Below are 25,889 nucleotides of genomic sequence, written 5' to 3'. Positions count from 1 at the left end.
TGTGATCATAAAGATAATTTTGCACAAATTAGAGGAAAATAGGAAGGAAGGAGGGGAGACTGAGGGAAGGGGGAAATGGAATATGGCTATATTCTTAGAAGTGTATGTATGGCATCAGTAGTCACCCTAGGTTCTTGTCATGAGTTGCCAAGGCTATGGAAGCCTTTTGAGTTTACCGACTTTGATCTTATTTAGACAAGATCATAGTCAAAGTGGAAGTTCTCTCCTCCCTTCAGAGAAAGGTAACTCCTTCTTTGATGGCCCATTCTTTCTACTGGGATCTCACTCGCAGAGATCTTTCATTTAAGGTTTTTTTTTTTCCAGAGTGTCTTGGCTTTCCATGCCATAAACTGACGCCATAAACAAGAATGTCAATTTATTAAGTCAACAATAGGAGTCACTGTGTACTTACTCCTCATGTAAGCTCTCTGTCCTTAATGTGTTGTTCAATGTAAATTAATGCTATAACTAGTACTCAAACAGTATTTTACACTTTATGTTCTGTGTGGGTGCAAACTGATGAAATCTTTACTTAATATATACTAAAGTGATCTTCTGTATATAAAGATAATGAAAATGAATCTTGATGCGAATGGAATTGGAGAGGGAGTGGGAGATGGGAGGGTTGTGGGTAGGAGGGAAGTTATGGGGGGGAAGCCATTGTAATCCATAAGCTGTACTTTGGAAATTTATATTTACTAAATAAAAGTTAAAAAATATTTTAACAATAAATAAATAAATAAAATTAATGCATAAAAAAGAAATGTATCTATGAAACACTTTAAATAATTTATTTTTATTAATAAACGTAAAAATCTAAAATTAAAAATAAAGCTCCAATGTCACATTTCATTTACATATTCACCAGCTGTATCTCTTTATTAAGAACAATAAATTCACATCTCTTTTGAACACATAAGTTTTAATTGATAAATGTATAAATTAACTGCAACACAAATGACGGAGAAACATAAAAAATAAAAAAAAAATTGAGTCAGGGCTATTCATGGCCTTTGCCCATTTCTTAACTGGATTGTTAATTTTGTTTTATTGAATTTCTTTAGGTCTTTATAAATTCTGGATATTAATTCTTTTTTAAGATTTATTTATTTATTTGAAAATCAAAGTTACACAGAGAGAGGAGAGGTAGAGAAAGAGAAGTCTTCCATCAACTGATTCACTCCCCAGATGGCTGCAATGGCTGGAGCTGCACTGATCTGAAGCCAGGAGCCATGAGCTTCCCCCAGGTCTCCCACATGGATGCAGGGGCCCAAGGACTTGGCCCATCCTCCATTGCTCTCCCAGGCCTTAGCAGAGAGCTGGATCAGGAGAGGAGCAGCCAGGACTAGAACTGGTGCCCATATGGGATGCCGGCGCTTCAGGCCAGGGCATTAACCTGCTACGCCACAGCACCAGCCCCTGGATATTAATTCTTTACCATTGAGTAGTTTGAAAATCTTTTCTTTCATTCTGCCAGTTGTATCTTCACTTTTTTTGTGGAAACAAAGAGGTGTTTTTCAAAGAATGAAATACTATCATCAATCACATGAACAACAAAAAAGATGCTCAGGATGCCTAGACATGAGGCAAGTAAATAAAAACCACAGTGTATCACCTCACATCAACATGAATATCATCCAAAAAACAATTTCTGGTGAAGATATGTAAAACAATTACCCTAATACACTATTAGGGGAGTGTAAACAAGTACAACTTTATGGAAGGCAGTATGGAGGTTTTCAGAAATCTGAAACATATTTACCATATGACATGGCCTTCCCATTCCTGAGAATATGCCTAAAGAAATGGAATCTTCATATGACAGGATTATCTGCACTGCCATTTCTCTCACAGCTCAATTCAATATAGCTAAGATATTGAATCAGCCCAGATATCCATCAGAGTCTTTCTACTTTTTCCTGGCTGAACTCAGTATTTAGTGAACCACAAAGCCTGTGATTATAAAGCAAGTTCAAAGCATTTTTTAAATTTTGAAGTGTTTTGAATAATTTTAATTTTAATTATTGATAGTTTTTTAACAGATTCAATATAATTTGTAGATACAATTTTAAAATGTGATGCTACCCCTCCCACCATCCCTCCACTTCTCTCTCACGCTCTTTTATCCTCCTTTTTTTGTCTTTTTTAGTTTCAGTATTTGAGACAACATATTTCAAATACTTTACAGTAAAAAGGGTTAATACTTCACCCAGGAAGAAGTTTAAGAAGTAAAAATCAATAAGACCCTAGTGTAGTAAGAATATAGACAAAAGCTATAAACAGTAACTGAGTGTAAAAACAATAATGAATCAACCCAGATGCCTATTGTCTGATGAATGGATAAAGAAAATGTGGTATAGATACACTATGGAATATTACTCAGCCATATAAAAGAATGAAGTCTTGTTTTTCACAACAAAACGAATGCAACTAGAAACAATTACAATTAGTGAAATAAGCAAGTACCAAAAACAAATATCTTGTTTTGTATGTTCTGTAGTAACAAATAGAGTACAAAAAATGTAATGAGTGTTAGCAAAAGTGGCATTTTGAGAATTTGTTATTGTTCATAGCACTTCTCTCTACTGTTGTGAAACTGTGTTTTTCTCTTGCTTTTTCTTGAGTTCTTTGTTTAGAGGACGGCTCATTTTATGATTATAAATAAACTGAAAGTATGTCATTATAAACATAAAAAATAATAAAGGGAAAGTATGAGTATGGGCATGAGGGAGGATAGTTTGGGAAATATCACTGGGCTTCCAAATCTGTATATATGAAATACATGAAATTTGTTCACCTTATATAAATAAAATGCTAAGAAATAAGTTAAAGAAAAAGAAAACCTAAAAATATTTAAATAATAGAGACAGTGCATTTAAATGTATTTAGAAAAAAAAGGGCACATGATTAGAAGTAACTTAGATTTTTGATAAATTTTGGATATATGTTTTTATTTTATGTGTTTAAATTTTTCTTTAAATATTTTCCTGTTATAAATAGAAAAAAGTGATCTATAACATTGGCTACATATCCTGATTTGCCTTGAGAATGACAGAAGAATAAAATGACTTTTGGAATCATGAGCAACATTGATTCTATTTCTTGGTTGCCTTAGAATATTCATTTTGTAATAATTCCTGAAACTTTATGTAAATAGTTTGTGTGTTTCATTAGGTAGTTTATACATCAATAAGCAATTTACACATTACATATTTTTACAAAAAATTTTAACCACTCTCTCAGAGTAACTGTATCATTATTTGTTCATGTGAAAGCTGAGCAGGGCTTTGGGGGACTGTTTGACACTTCCCTATGCATGCATCTTGAAGTTAGAAAGGACTTAAAATGTGCTGTTTGTCAGATGTTGATGCTAAGGCCTGAGAAGGATAATAGAGTTGATCAAACTTTCCACCAAATGCAGTTTTGAGCTGCAGAAAACTGTATTTGGGACTGTGCTTCAAAATTAAGGCATAATTTTTTCTAATGATGATATTAGTGCCTGAATACAATTACATTTGTTTTATGGTAAAGCATAACATGACACTCTATATAATGTTTCTAAATACTAAGAGCTAAAGCATCTTTGAAAACATGCCCTAAACTCTTCTATAGCTTTCTGAAGTTTAAGGCACAGTGATTTTTCATGGCCTATAATTGTTGCAGGAAAAACTAGTCTTCAAGTTAGTTTCTAAATTTTACATCCTTTGTGGCATTTTCCTCTTCTTGGTCAAAAATAATGACTCCTGCTCAGAAGTTTACAGAAAATTTGCTTGAAACATAATACATCTTTGACTTGTTCTGATAATGCCCACATAGTCATAATTTTGTTATGGTATAAAGAACATTCAGTTAAGGGCACTTGTGTGATGTGGTGTTGGAGTGTTCAGTGGAATATTCACAATCCAGACACTGGGAAAAAAGGGGGGGTGTGTCTTCTATGAATTTAGTAGCGTTTGGGTGGTCTCCAGTCACTTGGTATGTGTTTCTAAGGATCTAGTATGTTTTCTGGTTGTTCTGGAATGACATCCAGGATGCTCGCATGACTGACTATGTCTGCTCAACCAACAACATGAGGAGGATGAAAGACCAGCATCCACAGTGCCATGTGAAATTGGTTCTATCACACCATGGCAAGAAACTCTGACAGGTCTTCAAAGGACGTGGTCTCCTGATTTACACACTCTGTGTAAAATCCTCTGAGTTGAGCAGGGGCTTCCTTCTGCAGAATAGTGCTGGGGTGGTCATGAGAAATAAAATTTCTCAAATCTTGTTGTGAAAATAAACTTATTCAGGAAAATAAATTTAATAGAGTTTATTTATTTAAGCATTTAAGAGATTCATGAATCAGACAAAACTCAAAACCAGAAGACATTCAGAGAACTCCATTTGGCAGGTGGAATATGGATGCAAAATAAAGATATTACATGAGGGGCCAGTGTGGTGGTGCACTAGGTTAATCCTCTGCTGTCAAGCCGGCATCCCATATGGGTACCAGGTTCTAGTCCCAGGTTGCTCCTCTTCCCATCCAGCTCTCTGCTGTGGCCTAGGAAGGCAGTGGAGGATGGCCCAAGTGCTTGGGCCTCTGCACCCACACGAGAGACAGGGGGGAAGCACCTGGCTCCTGGCTTCAGATCAGAGTAGCTTGTGCCGTTGCAGCCATTTGGGGAGTGACCAATGGAAGGAAGACCTTTCTCTCTGTGTCTCTCACTGTCTGTAACTCTACCTGTCAAATAAATAAAAATCTTTAAAAAAAGATATTACTTGATAAGAGGCAATAAGGCTTTGGCTTATGTGTATGTGATCCAGTAGAAAGTCCCACTTTTGAGCTTAGGTTTTGTTTCGCTGTTAACATTAGATTTTACATTGTCTATAGAGGTGCCCAGGGTGCTAGAATTTTATCAACCTAATGACCTCTACTTCTTCTCAATTTGTTTGCTTAGTAGAGGGCTGAACTTGTGTTTATAAAGTAAATTGAATATGTCATTATAAAAATCAAAAGACAACTAATAAAGGAAACACAAGGGAAAGTGGCAGTGAGTAAGGATAGAGGGAAGGGAAAGGAAGATGGAAAGTGACATTACGTTCTGTTTTTTATTTATTTATTTTTTGTTTTTTTTGTGTGTGTGTGTGTGTGTGTTGATTTTTTTAACTTTTATTTAATGAATATAAATTTCCAAAGTACAGAATATTGATTACAATGGCTTCCCCCCCATAACGTCCCTCCCACCCGCAACCCTCCCCTTATCCACTCCCTCTCCCCTTCCATTCATATCAAGATTCATTTTTGATTCTCTTTATATACAGAAGATCAGTTTAGCATACATTAAGTAAAGATTTCAACAGTTTGCTCCCACACAGAAACATAAAGTGAAAAATACTGTTTGAGTACTAGTTATAGCATTAGATCTCAATGTACAGCACACTAAGGACAAAGATCCTACATGAGGAGTAAGTGCACAGTGACTCCTGTTGTTGACTTAACAAATTGACACTCTTGTTTATGGCCTCAGTAATCACCCTAGGCTCTAGTCATGAGTTGCCAAGGCTATGGAAGCCCCCTGGGTTCACTGACTCTGATCATTTTTAGACAAGGCCATGGTCAAAGTGGAAGTTCTCTCCTCCCTTCAGAGAAAGGTACCTCCTTCTTTGATGACCCATTCTTTCCACTGGTATTTCACTCAGGGAGATCTTTCATTTAGGTCATTTTGTTTTTTTCTCCAGAGTGTCTTGGCTTTCCATGCCTGAAATACTCTCATGGGCTTTTCAGCTGGATCCACATGCCTTAAGGGCTGATTATGAGGCCAGAGTGCTGTTAGGACATCTGCCATTCTATGGGTCTGCTGTGTATCTCACTTCCATGTTGGATCATTCTCTCCCTTTTTGATTCTATCAGCTAGTATTTGCAGACACTAGTCTTGTTTATGTGATCCCTTTGGTTCTTAGTCCTATCATTACGATCAATTGTGAACAGAAATTGATCACTGGGACTAGTGAGATGGCATTGGTACATGCCACCTCGATGGGATTGAATTTGAATCCCCTGGTATGTTTCTAACTCTACTGTTTGAGGTAAGTCAGCTTGAGCATGTCCCGAATTGCACATCTCTTCCCTCTCTTATTCCCACTTTTATATTTAACAGTGATCACTTTTCAGTTAAGTTTCAGCACTTAAGAAGAATTGTGTATTGATTACAGTATTCAACCAAAAGTATCAAGTAGAACAAACAAAAAAATACTAAGAGGGATAACATATCAAGTTGCTCATATCAACAGTCAGGGTGAGGGCTGATCAAGTCACCGTTTCTCATAGTGTTCATTTCACTTTAACAGGTTTCCCTTTTGGTGCTCAGTTAGTTGTCACCTATCAAGGAGAACAAGTGGTATTTAGACAGAGAAAGAGAAGCAGAGAGAAAGGTCTTCCTTTTCTATTGCTTCACCCCCCCCAAATGGCTGCTGTGGCCCATGAACAGCACCAATCCAAAGCAAGGAGCTAGGTGTCCCCTCCCGTTCTCTCATGCAGACACAGGGCCCAAGCATTTGGGCTATCCTCCATTGCCTTCCTGGGCCACAGTGGAGAGCTGGACTGGAAGAGGAGCAACCAGGACAGAATCTGGTGCCCCAACCAGAACTAGAACCCGGGATGCCGGCATCACAGGCAGAGGATTAACCAAGTGAGCCATGGTGCCAACCTGCCTTTTTTCATTTTGAGCCTTGTTGAAGTAATTGGTACCAGATTTTTCTTCCCACCGTAAACAGTAATAGCACAGAAAAATGAGACCAATGCATACAGATACTGGGCAACAGCAGTGTTGGGCCATAATCCTTGAGCAAGAAAACAAGAGACCCCTATAAAAGAGGACCCATTTCTGTTAGAAGAAGGTAGCTCAGGAGGATGGAAACTAAGGTGGTTCTTCTGGGCTGAGTAGACCTTGTGTTGTCAGAGGCTGAAGCAGGTGTGATTTGGGAGATGTGGATCAGGAAGAAGGAAGCTATCCAGAGAAAGATCTACATAAATCTGCATAAGGGTCTCTGCATTGGTGGATATTAAAGTGTGTGTGAGTCAGGTGAAACTAGGAAGCCCGAGATAAAACCATTCCCCAAACTGGGAGGTTTCCAAGTTCCAACAATGAGAGTGAAAGACTCATCATAACATCTATATTTAGTTTAAAAGTAGAAACATATGTATGAAACATATATATGTATTTTATAGATAAATATATTTGTGTACACACACATATATATTTTTCATATATATGATGAAATGCTTTTTCAGGTATACAAATATGAAAAAATTATCTGCTATGAATTACACAATAATTTGACAAAATTTTATTGTACAAATATTTATTGTAAATTGAAGGAAATTTGTTCCAAATGGAAATCCAGATCCACAAAAAAAATAAATAAATAAAGAGCCCAGAAATGGTAAATACATAGGTAAATATAAAATGTGTTTCTCTTATTTTTAAAATTCTTTCAATACACATTTATCCATTTAATGTAACAATAGTAACAATGGGTTTTGGAATTAATAAAATACATATGGGGCAGGCCTTTGTCACAGTGATTAAGATACCACTTGATACAGCTGCATCCCTTATGGGAGGGCCTGGATTGGAGTCCCAGCTCCACTCCTGATTGCAGTTTCCTGCTGGTGCAAACTCTGGGAGGCAGCAGGTGATGGCTCAAATAGTTGATTCTCTGTCACCCACAGAGGTGGCTTGGATTGATTTGCCATCTTCTGGCCTGGACCAGCTCTGTGTATTGTCATCATCCAGCATCTGTGGAGTGACCTAGCCTATAGAATGTCTGTCTCCTTGTATTCCTCCCCTCCCTTTCCCTCCCCTCCCCTCCCTTCCCCTTCACTTCCTTTCCCTTCCCTTCCCTTCCCTTCCCTTCCCTTCCCTTCCCTTCCCTTCCCTTCCCTCCCCTTCCCTTCCCTCCCCTTCCCTTCCCTCCCCTTCCATTCCCTTTCCTTCCCTTCCCTTCCCTCCTCTCCCCTCTGCTCCACTCCCCTCTCCTCCCCTTCTCTCCCCTCCCTTCCCTTCCCTTTGTTTCCCTCCCCTCCCCTCCCCTCCCCTCCCTTCCCCTCCCTTCCCCTGTCCTTCTCTCTCTCTCTCTCCCTCCCTTTAACATAATGGTTTGAATCTTACTTTGATTTCTGATTCCAGTTTCCATCTGGTGTACACAGTTGGGCAGCAACAACTGATGACTCAAATTGATGGGTCCTTGCCACCAATGTGGGAGATCTGGATTTCAGTCCAGTTACCACTTTGGAATTAGCCCAATCATGAGCATTTTTGGTATTTGAGAGAGAAGCCTGCTGATGGGAGATGTCTCTCTCTCTCTCTCCCTCTCTCTCCCTCACACACACACTCTTTCTGATTTTCTTGCTCTCACTCTAGCTCTCACCCTCATCTCCATCCCTGCATGCCCATAAATAAATAAAAATGCTTAACAAATAGACTGAGATAAGGTAAATGTGGTTATATTAATGCATAGAAAATCATATTTTAAAAAGAATAAAGGGCTAAAGCACATAAACAAATAGCTAGGACAAAACATATCCTCAGTGAATAAATAAACTCAATTAGCTGAATCAAGAAAGAAAACTTAGTAAGCAAGAACAAAAACAACAAATATACAGTACAATCAAACACTAAAAGTCTTACTGGTGATTACGTTAACTATAAAGGCTGTAAACATTCCAATTAACTCAGTTTTCATACTGAAGAAAAAAAGCCATTCCAACTATATGCTAAAGAATTTATATTTCTAAAATAAATGAAAATTAAATTAAATATCAGTACACAGACAAATTAAAAAATAGAATACCTTGCAAACACTAATCTTAGTAAGCTAGACTGATTATATTGATGAGGCAACATAGATTTCAGGACATGGCATATTGCTAGGGATAAAAAATAACATTTCATAATGACAAAAAGACCAATTGACAAGGAATATATAATTATATATCTACAAAATGACAGAGATTCAAAATTTGTACATATAAAAACGGCTGACTGAGGTAAGAAACAATTGTGTACATAAATGATAGCTGAATGTTTCAGTATGCATTTACAGTGTTACAAAAAAAGGAATACTACCTACTAACTGGGTGAAAACATTTGCAAATCACATGTCTCAAAAAGTACATGTATCTAGTATGTATGTGTGTGTATATAGATACTATATATACATATACACACTATATACACCTTATATATATATATATATATATGAGTATATATATATACTCAACTCATTTGTAGGAAAATAGGAAGTCCAATTAGAAATGGATAAATACATGAACATACATTTCATAAAGGGGTAGGTATATACATATAGGAAGTAAGTACATGAAAAATAAACAAGTTCATTAGCCTTTGTGGAAATACAAATTAAGGACAGAATCAGATACTGCCACAATCTATTGTACTGACTGAAGTTTATGCTGATGATATAAAGTGGTAGCAAGGATTTGGAGTGACAAGACCTCTCTCAAATTACAAGTTGGAATGTAAGCTGGAATATCAGCTCTTGAAAAAATTCATCCACGGCTCACTAGGCTAATCCTCCACCTTACGGCACCGGCACACAGGGTTCTAGTCCCTGTCGGGGTGCCAGATTCTGTCCTGGTTGCCCCTCTTCCAGGCCAGCTCTCTGCTGTGGCCAGGGAGTGCAGTGGAGGATGGCCCAAGTGCTTGGGCCCTGCACCCACATGGGAGACCAGGATAAGTACCTGGCTCCTGCCATCGGATCATCACGGTTTGCCCGCCGCAGCGCACTGGCAGCGGCGGCCATTGGAGGGTGAACCAATGGCAAAAGGAAGACCTCTCTGTCTCTCTCTCTCTCTCTGTCCACTCTGCCTGTAAAAAAAAAAATCATGGCTGTGTTTTATAAACACACATCACCATATGAGTATAATTTAAAAGTTGCGTTCCCAGCTATTTATCTTAGGGGAATGAAAACTTAACATTCACACAAAGAATCTGAATCTGAATATTCATAACAGCTTTATTAATACTCAAATAAAACTGAAAAACCTGACTGTTTTCAATGAGCAAATAGATAAACTATGGTGCATCTGTTCAGTGAAATTATTACTCAAACAAAATGTAAAACAAAAATGGATTTTTGGAACATTATGCTAGGGGAAAGAAGCTAGACACAGAATCTACATGTCTTTTTTAAAAATATATATTCTATAAATGCAGAAAGCATATTTGTAGTTTCCTAGTGTTGAAGTTGGGAATGGGATGAACTGCAAATTGGGCATGAAAGGAATTTGTGAGTGGAAGAAATGGATTTGGTGGGGCTGGCACTGTGGCTTAGTGGGTAAAGCCATCGCCTGCAGTGCTGGCATCCTATATGGGTGCTGGTTTGTGTCCCAGCTGCTCCACTTCAGATCCAGCTCTCTTCTATGTCATGGCAAAGCAGTAGAAGATTGACCAAGTCTTTGTGCCCCTACACCCACATGGGAGACTTGGAGGAATCTCCTGGCTCCTGGCTTCAGATATGCACAGCTCCAGCCATTGCGGCCATCTGGAGAGTGAACCAGTGGATGGAAGACCTCTCTTTCTTTCTCTAACTCTCTCTGTAACTCTGTCTTTCAAATAAAAAAACCTGTGTGTGTAAAATAGATGAAATTATTTCCCTTTATATAAATTTTTAAAAAGAACATATAAAAGTAAAATATGAATACTATGTGAGTAGCCACAAACCTCAGACAACATCTCTTTTATAGTTGTTACAAAAGGAAAATTTAGTGCTTTACAAACCTTAATATAAAGTTTCCATGTAAAATACATTATAAGGGAGTCTTGAGAAATAATTCAAAATTAGTTTTGTTGTATATCTATCTTTGTGGTAAATGTCAACATTTTAAAATTTGTACTTGTTATGTGTGTTTGTTTTCCAAATTAGTATTCTTTGTTTTATTTAATTTTATACTTGCATATTTATATTTTAAACAAACATTTGTTTATATTCTATACATTTGAAACCTCATACACCTGTATAAGCCCTCACCCCATTTTTTTACTGGTTCTACTTTCACACAAAATTTTGATATTTTTTTCTCATTAATTCCATCCTTTTATTTTGACTTTAGAATATAAGTTAAAAATTATTTTGTCTTGATTATTAACTTGATTTATTTCTACATATAGTAGAATTCACATTGTATTTCTTTCTGTATTTGACTTATTTCAACTTCTATAACATTTCATAGTTCTATTAATGTAATGAATGACAGAGCTTCTTTATTAAAAGGCCATGTGGCATTCCCTTTTATCGATATACCATATTTTTTTATTCATTCTATTATTAATGGACACTTGAGTTCATCTTTTGGATGTTGTTAATAATTCTACAATAAACATAAAATATTGATTTCAATACCTAGTATATATACCCCGAAATTGGATTACTGGATCATGTGACACTATGGTTTGAATTTGGTCTGAGAATGCCCCTGAGGGTTCATGAGGTGGATGTTTTGTCCAAAGGGGCAATAGTGCCATGTTGAATATTTTTCAGACGGATTCTGGTGTTAGCATATTGGGGAGCACTACTATTGGAAAGATTCATGCCTGTGTCCTAGAATGAGTTAATTCTCACAAGATGATACCATTATAAAGTAAAGTGACCCACAGGCATAGCCTCTTCTCCACATGATCACTTCCTTTCCCTTTTTTCTGCCAACCTGCAATATAGTTATGGGAGCTCTCATAATGGGGTAACTTGGTGATGCTTTGAAACCAAGAAAGAAAAATGCATGCAAATTGCTTTCAGAGAATAGAATGCATGTAACTTTCTTAGGCAGAGATTAGTGCATGTTGCTACACAGTAACTGCTGTCATTACTGATTAACATAGTACTTTCATTCAATGGCTTGGCATATATGACAGCTTTCCTACTCTGTGAATGGTAGGTGGTAGAGAATCAGCAATGAAAAAAATAGACACATATCTATGCATTCAGGGAGTTCTCACTTTAGTTTATGAGTGAGGAAGACAAACAGTTTATAAATAAATACAAAAATATATGGTATACTTGATAATAACATCTGCTACAGAAAATATAAACAGACTTAGTAGGTTTTAGTAAATCACTGCTGCTTGAGCAGCCTTCTTTCCTCTGTTACCCCTTCTCAAACTTTCTCACCATCTTCATGTCTTCTTCCAATGTGACTAATAATGTACCTTTCTCTGAAGGGAGGAGAGAACTTCCACTTTGACTATGACCTTGCCTAAATAAGATCAAAGACAGTGAACTCAAAAGGCTTCCATAGCCTTGGCAACTCATGACTAGAGCCTAGGGAGATTACTGATGCCATAAACAAGAGTGTCCATTCATTAAGTCAACAATAGGAGTCACTGTGCACTTACTCCTCATGTAGGTTCTCTGTCCTTAATGTGTTGTTCAATCTGAATTAATGCTATAACTAGTACTCAAATGATATTTTACACTTTATGCTCTGTGTGGGTGCAAACTGATTAAATCTTTACTTAATATATACTAAATTGATCTTCTGTATATAAAGATGATTGTAAATGAATCTTGATGTAAATAGAATGGGAGAGGGAGTGGGAGATGGGAGGGTTGCAGGTGGGAGGGAAGGTATAGGGGGGGAAGCCATTGTAATCCATAAACTGTACTTTGGAAATTTGTATTTACTAAATAAAAGTTAAAAAATAAAATATTAAAAAATAAATAACTTTAATACTTGAGGTGATTTTATCCCCAACCATAATCTCAGGAATGATAAGATCTGAGAAGCAATTCTATTTGGGCTTCTTGAGCTACTGAAAACAAATTCACAAAGCAAAGTTCTTGCTTGCAATGATTCTATGAAATGGCAAAACTGTGTAGATACCCCCATGCAGCCTGAAAATGTGTCACATACACATTGGAGATATTAATAAAAAAGGATGGAGACCGTTCCCTTTTTTTCTCTGCTGCTTTCTTTTTCTTCCTTATCCCTCTTATCTTTGTCTTCATCTTGCTTTTTCATAGATGCCAATTTTTCTTGCTCAATCTGTCTCTGTTTTATTTCTTCTTTCTTCAGTTCCAGGAAAGCAGAGGGGATTCCAGCGATGTTTTCTTGTGCACTTAACAGCAGAGGCCACAGTTCTCCCATAAATTCTCTAGCATTTTTTCCATTCAAAAACCCAGTCAGGTTGATTTGCATCATTTTAGAGTCTGGATTCTTCACTTCCAGCTGGTTGAATATAAACTCAATCACAACATCATCTTCAAACCCAAGGATTTCCGTTACTCGTTTTGTTATCCAAGGCTTTATAACTTCCAAATTTACTTTGCTCATGTCCACCTTTTTTTCTAGGCATTCTGCAAACTTCAGCTGCTTCAGTAGTTTCTTCTGTTTGTTGCTAAACCGATTATCCTGTTCCGCACTTGTTCCGCGGAAGAATCCCGCGTCCATCTTGCTGCCTCACTCGGAGATCGCTCCCTCGGAGATCGCTCGGTCTCGAAGCCCGAGAAGACGCAAATCCAGATCTCCTTCCCCTAGAAGACGGTCTTCCCCTGTCAGGAGAGAGAGAAAGCGCAGTCATTCTCGATCTCCCCGCCACAGAACCAAGAGCCGGAGTCCTTCCCCCGCGCCAGAAAAGAAGGAAAGAACTCCTGAGCTCCCAGAACCTTCAGTGAAGGTCAAAGAACCCTCAGTGCAGGAGGCGACTTCGACTAGTGACATCCTGAAAGTTCCCAAGCCTGAACCTGTACCAGAACCTAAAGAACCTTCTCCAGAAAAAAATTCCAAAAAGGAAAAGGAGAAGACCAGAGCACGATCTCGGTCACGTTCCAAATCAAGGTCACGGATGCGGTCTCGCTCTCCTTCTCACACTCGACCTAGACGGCGCCATAGATCCCGATCAAGATCATACTCTCCTAGAAGACGGCCAAGCCCGAGGAGGCGCCCATCCCCTCGGAGAAGAACTCCTCCAAGACGAATGCCTCCTCCGCCACGGCACAGGAGGAGCAGATCTCCAGTGCGAAGAAGACGACGTTCATCAGCATCCTTGTCTGGAAGTAGCTCATCATCCTCTTCATCTCGTTCCCGGTCGCCGCCAAAGAAACCTCCTAAGAGGACATCCAGTCCCCCTCGAAAAACTCGCAGGCTATCTCCTTCCGCGAGTCCTCCAAGGCGAAGGCACAGGCCATCCCCTCCAGCAACTCCACCACCAAAAACTCGCCATTCCCCAACACCCCAGCAGTCAAACCGTACTAGAAAAAGCCGTGTTTCTGTGTCTCCAGGGAGAACTTCAGGTAAAGTGACAAAGCATAAAGGTACTGAGAAAAGAGAATCCCCTTCACCAGCACCGAAACCTAGAAAAGTAGAATTATCTGAATCAGAAGAAGACAAAGGTGGCAAAATGGCTGCAGCAGATTCTGTGCAGCAGAGACGCCAGTACAGACGACAGAACCAGCAGTCTTCATCTGACTCTGGCTCCTCTTCGTCCTCAGAAGATGAGCGACCCAAAAGATCCCACGTGAAGAATGGTGAGGTAGGCAGGCGGCGGAGACATTCCCCTTCCAGGAGTGCCTCTCCCTCACCACGAAAGCGCCAGAAAGAGACTTCCCCTCGGATGCAGATGGGAAAGCGATGGCAGTCGCCAGTGACCAAAAGTGGTAGACGGAGGAGAAGTCCCTCACCACCACCCACCAGAAGGCGGCGCTCTCCTTCTCCCGCTCCTCCTCCGCGACGGCGCAGGTCTCCTACACCACCGCCCCGACGAAGGACTCCTTCTCCACCGCCACGCCGGCGCTCGCCTTCCCCTCGGAGGTACTCCCCTCCCATACAGAGGAGATACACCCCTTCTCCACCTCCCAAGAGAAGGACGGCTTCTCCTCCTCCCCCTCCAAAACGGAGGGCGTCGCCATCTCCACCACCAAAGCGGCGAGTCTCGCATTCTCCACCTCCCAAACCGAGAAGCTCGCCGGTCACCAAGAGACGCTCGCCTTCGTTGTCATCCAAGCATAGGAAAGGCTCTTCGCCAAGCCGCTCCGCCCGGGAAGCCCGCTCGCCACAGCCAAACAAGCGGCACTCGCCTTCCCCTCGGCCTCGAGTTCCTCAGACCTCCTCCAGCCCTCCACCCGCGCGGAGAGCACCGTCGTCCTCACCCCAAAGAAGGCAGTCTCCATCTCCAAGTACTAGGCCCATTAGGAGAGTCTCCCGGACTCCGGAGCCTAAACAGACAAAAAAGACTGCCTCTCCAAGCCCACAGTCTGTAAGGAGGGTCTCATCCTCCCGATCTGTGTCTGGATCTCCTGAGCCAGCAGCTAAAAAACCTCCAGCACCTCCGTCCCCTGTCCAGTCTCAGTCGCCCTCTACAAACTGGTCACCAGCGGTACCGGTCAAAAAGGCTAAGAGCCCAACACCAAGCCCGTCACCGGCAAGGAATTCAGATCAAGAAGGAGGTGGAAAGAAAAAGAAGAAAAAGAAGGACAAGAAACACAAAAAGGATAAGAAGCACAAGAAGCACAAAAAACACAAGAAGGAGAAGGCGGTGGCAGCGGCGGCCGTCGCGGCTGCTGCTGCCGTCCCCCCTGCAGCTGTCACTGCTGCCACGACCACCTCAGCACAGGAGGAAGCAGAGGCAGCGCTGGAGCCCAAGAAGGAGACTGAAAGTGAAGCTGAAGATAACCTTGATGACCTAGAGAAGCACCTGCGGGAGAAGGCCCTGCGGTCCATGCGGAAGGCTCAGGTGTCCCCACAGTCCTAGGTGGAAACGTTTGTTAGGATGTACATTTTATTTGGTTTGTACGCAATTCAATTTCAAAATTGCTAAAATGTGTTTGAGCTTTAGACTATAACATTTGTTGTAATAATTGCTAGGTTGAAGTTCACCATGTAAAAAAAAAAAGGGCATGGATTTACATTGCAAAAGGTGTCCACAGTGTATTAGTGACATTCTTTCATTGACAGCTGACATACATTCATTTAGAGTGAAATATTTTAAGCCAAAAAAAATCTCCTTTTTAAAAAAGGGGGTTTAAATATTGTTGGCATTCTTATGGTTCCTTTAAATGCCCCTGGCTATTTCCAAAGGGGTTCCTCTTTCACTCTTTTTTTTTCTTTTTTTTTTTTCTTTACCTTTTCTCATTTGAGTCTCTTACCACCCATGTAAGTTATGCTTCCAACCTCATGGTTTGTAAGCTTGCCCAGAAATAAGACCACTGTTGAACGACACAAAAGTTTAAGTGAGTATTTTAATGCCACAATCTTTCCTGTTGCCTGTGGAGTCTCTGCTGAAGTGAATCAGGATTGGAGCTCTCGGAAGAGACAGAAAGCAAAGCCACGTCATTTGCCAGGACACTGTGGGTCTCTGTCCAAGTGGAACAAGTTGATTTGGAACACTGGAATTTCATTCTATTCTGTTCTGGGGTGTTCTTTTTTTGTTTGTTTGTTTTCTTTCTTGTAAAGGCAATTAACTAGTCCCAGGAAGGATCCTTCAGTTATATAAAATTTTGTTTTATGAAATGTCATGGCTCCATCATATTTTTGTCTTGTTCTTCCAATTGGTATATACAGCTTTCAGAGCTCTTGTATTTGGAAGGCTGGAAGGGCCCGGACTTTGAAATAGTGTCTTGGTTTCACTTTTTTTTTGTTGTTTGTTTGTTGATTTTTTTTTTAAACTAAAGCTATATAAAGCTTGTGGATTAAACAGAATAAATTTCTAAATTTAAAATTATGTACCAAAAAAAAAATAAATTAAAAAAAAAATAAAAATGGATGGAGACTACCACGGGTTGTCAAGGGGAATGAGGTTGGGATGAGGAAAGGAAAGATGTTTACTGAAGGATGCAAAGTTCAACTGCGTATAAAAGAAAACATTTTAATGAGTTATTACACTTCAAGTTGACCACCATTGGTAATATATTATATATTTTTATAGTCAGTTTTGTAGCCTGGCATGTTAAGCCTCTGCTGGAAACACTGACATCCTCTGCTGGAAACACTGACATCCTATATGGGTGCCAGTTCAAGTCCCAGCTACTCCACTTCCAACCCAGATCTTTGCTAATGCCCTTGGAAAATAGTGGAAGATGCCACAAGTGTTTGGGGCCCATACGCAGGTGGGTGACCCAGAAGAAGCTCCAGGCTCCAGGATTCAGCCTGGCCCAGCCACAACTGTTTCCATTTGGGGAGTGAACAAATGAATGGAAGATTCTCTCTCTCTCTCTCTCTCTCTCTCTCTCTCTCTCTCTCTCTCTGTCTCCCCTCCCTCCCTCCTTTCTTTTCTCCCTCTTTCTCTCCCTCCCTCAGTCCCTTTCTCTGTAATCCTGTCTTAAATAAAGAAAAATAAATGTGAAAATAATGTACGATGTATTTCTCATTTGCTAAAATGATTGATATTTAAGGTAAGGCATTTGATATGGTAGTTAAGATCCTGGTTGAGATAACTGCATCTCATATCAAAGTGCCTGGGTTAGAGTATGCCTGACACCTGTAATGAGTTCCTGGATCACAGCTTCATCCAGCTTCAGCCCCAGCCATTGTGTATATTTGGGGAGTGAAGAAGGAAGTAAAACCTCTGTAACTTTCTTTCTCTGTCTCTCAGATACATACATGCATTCATACATACACACATGCATGCAGACATACATTTTTAGAGAAACACATTTTATCTAAAATTAGTAAATTGGATAGTGAGGGATGTGGTAATCAACTTGACTGCATTTTTATATAATGCACCTATGAGTCAAAACATCACATCATGTTCCATAAATACACAATTATTATTTGTCAATTAAAATGAAATTAAAAACTAAAATGTTAAGAGTGAAAAGCCCCTGGATAGCCTTACATATTAAGGTAACTCATGAGATACATACCCTATCGTCCTTGAAGTCCAGAAAGTATATAACATTAAATGGAATATTCTTAAAATGGACATTTAGAACATACATTAATTTCATGACATTGAATAGGGAAAGTTTTTCTCAGTAAATGGAAAAATAATGACTATAAAGAAGAGATTAGTGTTGTATTTCAATCAAGGTAATATTCCCCACTTGTTTCCCACTATATCAGTCTTAGTTTCCCTGTGATCAAGACAACTGCAACAGGACAAGTGAGAACAAGTATAAATGAAGGAGAGCCAACAGCTCTATTCAGTGAACCTGATGGTGAAGACCTCACTGATCTGGTTCCTCAGTAGTCTTCATCTCTGGGATGACGGGTGGGCCTTACACAGAGCAGATGGATAACTGTTCCAGAGTAAATAGAAGAGGATACATAAAGGCCCACCAGAATGTACGCAAGACTCAGAGTTTTTATCCACATGCATATCTACTTGTTGAGAAGAAAAATGTCACAACATCAAAATCAGATGGTACTGGATTCATAAATGGGGCCACAGATGTAACAGTTCTGCTTAGCTTAAAGGTTCACATATGGATAAGTCATAGCAAAGAGATGGCTGTTAGGTTTCAGAGAAATAGAAAGTTTGTTAGTTGATAAAATCTAGTTCCTCTACTTCAGAGTGTGTAAAGCCCTGTGAGTAAAATTGACGGAAGAGACTGATGGTTAAGTGACAGGGCAAAGGGGACTGGAGGTCCACATGTGTATAAGTTATCCGGGGGATAGTGCAGACCATGACCTGTGTAGGTGAAATGCAGGTATCCTTTCTGTCCTCCAGAAATGCACTTAGCCTGGAGTAGAGTTAAATAGAGGAAATTTAGCCTGAATTCTGCTACCAGTGCAGATTCCCTGACTCACGCATGTGTTCCCTGGGGAAAAAAAAATCACTATTCCTCAGAATTCATCAGGCACAGTTTCCTGATTTACAGGTGCTTTACTATTTTGCCGAGAACCTGAAACCACAGGAGAACTTATGGGGATGCCACCAGGTGGCTTCTGGAGCAATGGGGATAGCTTGACAAATCAGAGGTGGCTTGTACTTGTTCTGAAGTAAAGACTACTGTTCTACTTTTATTGATTGTCAATGGCTGAGAGCATACAACCTGCCCAGGCAGGCCTGCCTTGGAGAAATGAGTCCACAGGTGAGAAGAGTGAAACCCAGCTGCTCTCCTCTGCTCTCTCCAGAAACCAGGAAAGTTCATTTATCCCTGAGGTGGCTCCTATTTTTCATGATGCCAAGTCTTAGGCTGTCTTGCTTCCACAAGTGAAATGATAGTTATGGGCCTGAAGGGAGATGAGCTGATGCCATACTTTCCCTATAAAAACACCTTAGGGATTCATCTAATAATGGATTCATATCAGGGACTTAGCTGGGTGAGTGTCTTTCTGTTTCATGTACAGAGTGATCTCCAAGAGCAACTGGGTTCTTAGGTAAAAAAGAATTCTTTCCTATGATATATTAGCAGAATTCTCTGCTCATGATGTCACTCTTAGATATTACTCCACAATTAATGCAACAAATATTTCTAGACATGAAATGATAAACTTTGTGAATTGTGTAAGGCCATACAAAATAGGTTTGCAAAATTATATTTGTGATTTATGATGCACTTGAATTGGATTTGTACTTGATTTCCTCATTATATTTCTCAGTTTAACTTATGATTTTTATCTCAATTAAATTTGATCTAGTAAGGCACTTGATGTAGTACCTTGAATATAGTGTACTATATTCTAGTGCTAATATCTAATACTCTTGGAGGAAAGGGAGGATGTAATCATGATATTGTTGTGAATATAGTGGAATAAAATGACAGGGATTCTCCATTTGTGGCTGTACAGGTATTGACCCTTCAAGAAATCTGACTGACAAAATGCCTCTATTGATATGTTCAAAAATTGCAGTGTTAGGTCTTAAAGTCTTTATTTTAAAACTTTGCATTCATGCCTTATGGGGGATAATATTCAGGTGTCCTGGCACCACCTGGCCCTGATCAGGGAACTGGGAGCCCAGGATGTATTTGTCATTTTTTTTTTTCTAAATTTGCCTTTTGACAGGGTTGCAATGGCTATCACCTCCTTAGAAGAGTGATGCACTAGGAAGCATGTTATTAGCTCTAAAAAGCATAGATTTATCCCTTCCTGGTGTCTATATGACTCTGGTAGTTTAATAAACACAATTTTAGGGAGCAATTTTAGGTGTATCCAAATCCACAGCATAAGATTCTTATTATATTTTCCTGCTAAAGTTTCTATCTTCTACTTCTGTGGTGACACTATAAAACCCATGCTTTTTCTCAGGGTCCTGGGAGTTCCATGTGTCAGATTATGACTGTGCTTCTCATCAACACTGTGCTTTCACATGAATTTGCTTTAAATTCAGTTTCCAAAGAATGGGTGACACATTGCAGTCACTCATTGAAATTGGATGCTTTCCCTATTTATTCTTCTGGGATTGGGGAATTTTATAAAAATTCCTTTTATTGAGCTAATCATGGTGGAGAAGATGTTTATCCACCTGAATCTGCCAACTGAATTAATTCCATCATTGAATCTATCAATCTACTTCTGCATATCAATTCATCTAAAATTCTCATAACCATTTTAATGTTGTAAATGATGGCATAGTTCTTTAAATGCTGATCAATAAATATGGTAAAACTTATAATGGAAATAACATGGGAGATTAACATAATAATAACATAGTATATTCTGTCATATATTCTCATTTTCTTTAATTTGCATATAATGCAAACATCATTGTGCATTCATTCATAAAACAATACTCTATTTTAGCACTAATATACCAATTCACTAACAGTTGATACTACAAAAGAGGTGACAAAAGAGGCTTTATCAAAATTATTTTTCTTGAGGAAACCATTTGGTGCAATGGGATAAGCTGCCACATGGGACACCTACATCCCAATTCAGGGTGTTGCTTCAAGTCCTGGTTACCACATGCTTCTGATGCATCTTCCTCCTGCTGCTAAAGCACCTAGAAAACAGCAGATGATGGCCCAGCTCAAGCACGAGGATCTTTGATGTACATATGGGAGGCTGAAGCAGAGCTCTTCAGCAGTGCCTTTGAACAGGCCTGGCCCCAGCTTTTGAGGGCATCTAGGGGATGAACCAATGAATGCAAGATATTTCATTCTATGTATACATGCCTGCCTTTCCACCTTTTGAGTAATAATTTTTAACACCATACTTTGTGTATCAAGTAGCCCTTGAGTTTGTGCAGATGGCTTCTCCCTGTCATTACACTGCTTCTATTTCATGTCCATGTCAAATCTAAGCCCAGGGATTTCATCATCAGTCTTTTTACTCTTGGTCCATTTAACTGTGATATTTCCCTCACCATGATACAAGATCACATAAACACTTTGGAGATTAACATGAAAGCCAGAATAAAGAGGGTGAATGTTGTCCACACTTTCTGTCTCCTGAGAGTGCTCAGAGGCTGCACCATCAGCCCAGAAACCCCAGATCGTCACATTTTACAGTGAGAACTGAGCTGTACATTCAGAATTTTAAGTATTTACTTTGTTAAAAAAGGACTCGATTCTCCTTTACATTCTGTCCAAATTATAGGTGACCATGCTCAAGCTTTCTTATGTTCCATTTCTGCCATGTCACCAGATATTATTGCAGATCAGCGATGCTTCCATGATGGGATTGTCAGATGACTCACATAAAATCACAGGATACAAAATTAACATTAAAATTAAAATAAGCAATGAATTACATACTGTGGTCCATGTATATGTTGTCTACAACTATCAATTGTTAAATTCTAAAAATTAAGGCAAAGATTCAAAAGAAATTATGTAAATGATAGCACTTCAACTATTATACTCATTTTTCTCTTGCCAACTCTACATTATCAAGAGACTCAATGGAAAAACATCAATTCATGATCAGTAAGATCAAGTCTGTTTCAGTGCATGGTGGGCATTTATAGAAAGAGGGACATGGGTTAGGGAGAATCAGCTAATTATTCCTGTTGTGAGAGAAGAAAATATTGAAATTCTTACCTACCCTTTTTCATGTAATTATATTTTATCTCCTTTGCTGAATGTCTCATAATGTACGGAGTATCCCAAATTGAATATATGCGTATATACCAAAAGTATTCCAGAAATATTATTTCATGCTTAAATATATTATTGAAATTGCATTGGTTTAGATCCTCTAAATGTCAGACAGCATAAATAATATCCATATTTTGTAGCATCAAAGAGGAACAAGCGACAAATAATTCATACAATGAAGGATAATGATCTACAAAGACAAGAGAAAATTCACCACATATTAGTGTCAGAACAGAAATAAATATTAAGACAATATACAGAAACTGATTCAATAAACAAAGGTAAATTTAGATTAATTTCTGAAGTAAGATCTAGAGATTACGTATCAAAGTAGCTTCATAGATGCACACTCCAGAAAGGAAAAAAATGATTTTCTGCATGAAATTAAGAAAGCACAAGATGAAGAAATTTCAATACATGCAGAATATCATCAGTGTAAAAGTAAAAAAAAAATAGATATAATCTGACATTGCAAGTTCTGCATATTTAAATTAGAATTAAGTTAATTAAATTAATGTTCTAGCCAGTGTAATCCTGGTGCTTCCCCTGGCTACAGGAAATGCTAAGGGAAGACATATATGTTTTTGGGCAATCAGTTATTCAGTTTCAATACACAAGTGTGTTTTCATTTTACTATAGTAAGTCTTCGAAGAAAGTTAGGCCACCATTCAATCAACTATGCTATTTTTCATTTGTTAACTCCTGCAAGTCATGTGGTTCTGGAGTTTTCCACTTCAGACATTCATTCCTGAATATGAGTCATTTTTGCATTATGTGTGTGTGTGTGTGTGTGTGTGTGTGTGTGTGTGTAAAGAGTACTTCAAAGAGTTTAAAGAAAAATTAAATTTAAGATAATTTTATTTTCTGAAATTGTTGAAACCCCCAAATAGAGCAATCTTCAAAGGGGTCAGAAAATGGATATAATGAAAAAACTTAATTTGTTGTAGAGAGTAGTGCAGAAGTCTAATGTGCTGTACATTGTGATTTAATGCTATAACTACTACTCAAACAGTATTTTTCACTTTGTGTTTCTATGTGGGTGCAAAATGTTGAAATCTTTACTTAATATATGCTAAACTGATCTTCTGTATATAAAGAGAATTGAAAATGAATCTTGATGTGAATGGAAGGGGAGAGGGAGCGGGAAAGGGGAGGGTTGCAGGTGGGAGGGAAGTTATTGGGGGGAAGCCATTGTAATCCATAAGCTGTACTTTGGAAATTTATATTCATTAAATAAAAGTTTAAAAAAGAATCTTCATCCTAAATTTATACCTATGAAATGTAGTAAGTTTGTATACCTTAAGTCATAAATGGAAAAAAGAATCTTTGCAATATCAGGGTTCCTTAAAAATAAGTGTGTACAATATAAATAATTAGTTGTAGTAATTTTCATGACAAAAAGAAAGGCCACTGGTGATGTGAGATCTGTTTATTTGTTTGTTTCACAGGTATCCAAAAAAGCTTCTTGTATGCTTTTAATATGAACAAAATTCCCACTTATGTTGTCATTAAAAATTATGTATTTTTTCCAAGCTGCCATTTGAATCTTAGCCAATGTCTTTATCTTTCTCTTCAATATCTTCACAATCCACCAAGATCTTAGGCCTATGCCCACTAATGTGACCATCTGTCACCTGACTTTTTCCACATAATGATGCTACTCACTACACTGTATATTTTATTTCCAGACATGTTCAAGTCATTGAATTTGCCAAGTGACTTAAAATGTAAGGCTTTGTTCTACTTGAGTAGAGTGATGAAGGGGTCTCTCCATCTGTATCACCTGCCACCTTAGCATCATCCAGGTCATCACCATCAGCCCCAACACCTTCTCTTTGTCAAGATTTAAACACAAGCTCACAAATTATATTATCCATTCTTTCTTCTGTTTTTGGTCCTTCAACCTGTCATCCAATGATCATCTACAGTGCAGCTCTATCTAACATAACCAATCTATTCCATATTAGTAAGTACTGCTGAATTTCTTCAATGAACTCCATCATCATGGAAATATATTTCACACTCGCATTGTCCCAGAAAATCTTTGTAGAAATCATGCTTTTCTCCAGTGCTTATATGTTGATCTTCTTATCTAGCCATCAAAGGAGGTCTGAGTACCTTCAAAGCATGAGGGATTTCCCAAGGACCTCCCCAGCAAAAAGAGCCACACATACTGTCCTGCTGTTGGTAAGTTTCTTTATGATCATGTATACTGTGTGGATATCATAATGTCATCCTTCTCAACTATATTGTGGAAATATGATCCAGTTGTTCTGCATGCCCAGAAACTTGTGGGAAATATCTATACCACTGTCAGTCCTTGGTGCTTATTAGGGCTAATAAATGAATAGTTGGAATTCTTCAAAACATGAGTGATATGACATCAATTTTAACAAGCTGATAAAACACACCTGAAAACATAAATTCTATCAAGTACAATATTTAAAAGTCCAGAATTTTAATTCTAATTTAAACATGCAAAACTTGTATTTTTAACTTGTATCTAAATATTTTAAAGATGTATATATTTATTGGAAAGGCAGAGCTACAAAGAGACAGAGACAAAGACATAGAGAGAGGTCTTCCATCTGCTGGTTCAATCCCCAGATGGCAGCAAAGGCCTGAGCTGGGGCAATCCAAAGCAGGAGCCAGGAGCTTTTTCAATGTCTCCCACAGGAGTGTAGGGGCCCAAGGACTTGGGTCATCTTCTACTGCTTTCTTATGTCATACCAGAGAGTTGGATCAGAAGTGGAGCAGTCAGGAATTGAACTAGCACACATATGAAATGCTGGTACTGCAGGTAACAGCTTTACCTGCTATGCCACATCACCAGCCTCTAAATGTTTTTTCTCTTAGACACTGCCTCTGTTAATTCAATGTTCTGCATGTATTTGAAGTTTCCTCATCTTGTTCTTTCTTAATTTAATGCAAGAGAACATTTGCATTTCTTTTTGTGGTGTGCTCTATGAAACTACCTTTGGTACCTAATCCCTATATCTACTTAGAAATTAATCTAAGTTTACCTTTGTTTGTTGAAGGCAGTTACTCTATGATGTCTTAATATTTATATCTGTTCTGACACTATATTAAAGGTGCGGACCTTGCTCTTGTATTGGTATATCATCACCCTTCTTTTATCACTTATTTAAGTCTTTTTTTTCCCTGTTAAATATAAGAGTGGGAATAAGAGAGGGAAGAGATGTATAATTTGGGACATGCTCAAGCTGACTTGCCCCAAATGGTAGAGTTAGAAACATACCAGGGGATTCCAATTCAATCCCATCAAGGTGGCATGTACCAATGCCATCTCACTATTCCAAGTGATCAATTTCAGTTCACAATTGATCATAATGAAAGGACTAAGAGTCAAAGGGAGCACATAAACAAGTCTAGTACCTGCTAACACTAACCGATAGAATAAATAAAGGGGAGAGTGATCCAACATGGGGAGTGAGATACTCAGCAGACTCATAGAATGGCAGATGTCCTAAATAGCACTCTGGCCTCAGAATCAGCCCTAAAGGCATTCGGATCAGGCTGAAAAGCCCATGAGAGTATTTCAGGCATGGAAAGCCAAGACACTCTGGCAAAAGATCTCTGTGAGTGAGATCCCAGTGGAAAGAACAGGTCTTCAAAGAAGGAGGTACCTTTCTCTGAAGGGAGGAGAGAACCTCCACTTTGACTATGACCTTGTCTAAACAAGATAAGAGTTGGAGAACTCAGAGGGCTTCCATAGCCTTGGAAACTCATGACTGGAGCATAGGGAGATTACTGATGCCATAAACAGGAGTGTCAATTGGTAAAGTCAACAGCAGGAGTCACTGTGCACTTACTCCTCATGTAGGATCACTGTCCTTAATGTGCTGTGCATTGAGACTTAATGCTATAATGAGTACTCAAACAGT

General features: G+C 38.8%; 3 pseudogenes across 1 annotated transcript; 2 read left to right on the top strand and 1 right to left on the bottom strand.

Moving 5' to 3' along the window:
• The window catches only part of LOC149119231 (uncharacterized), a 216,358-nt pseudogene that overhangs the window by 63,840 nt on the left and 126,629 nt on the right, over window positions 1-25,889 (bottom strand).
• LOC149119235 (serine/arginine repetitive matrix protein 1 pseudogene) lies at window positions 12,948-16,756 on the top strand (annotated as a pseudogene). The gene has a single exon (XR_016228669.1). The product of XR_016228669.1 is annotated as a serine/arginine repetitive matrix protein 1 pseudogene (transcript).
• On the top strand, window positions 23,484-24,385 carry LOC149119234 (vomeronasal type-1 receptor 90-like; annotated as a pseudogene).

This window comes from Oryctolagus cuniculus, chromosome Y (assembly GCF_051225735.1).
Source record: "Oryctolagus cuniculus isolate XC-2025 breed Fujian yellow rabbit chromosome Y, ASM5122573v1, whole genome shotgun sequence".
Lineage (NCBI taxonomy): Eukaryota > Metazoa > Chordata > Mammalia > Lagomorpha > Leporidae > Oryctolagus > Oryctolagus cuniculus.
Note: the sequence above shows the minus strand (reverse complement) of the source record. Positions and strands in the feature narration are given on the sequence as shown.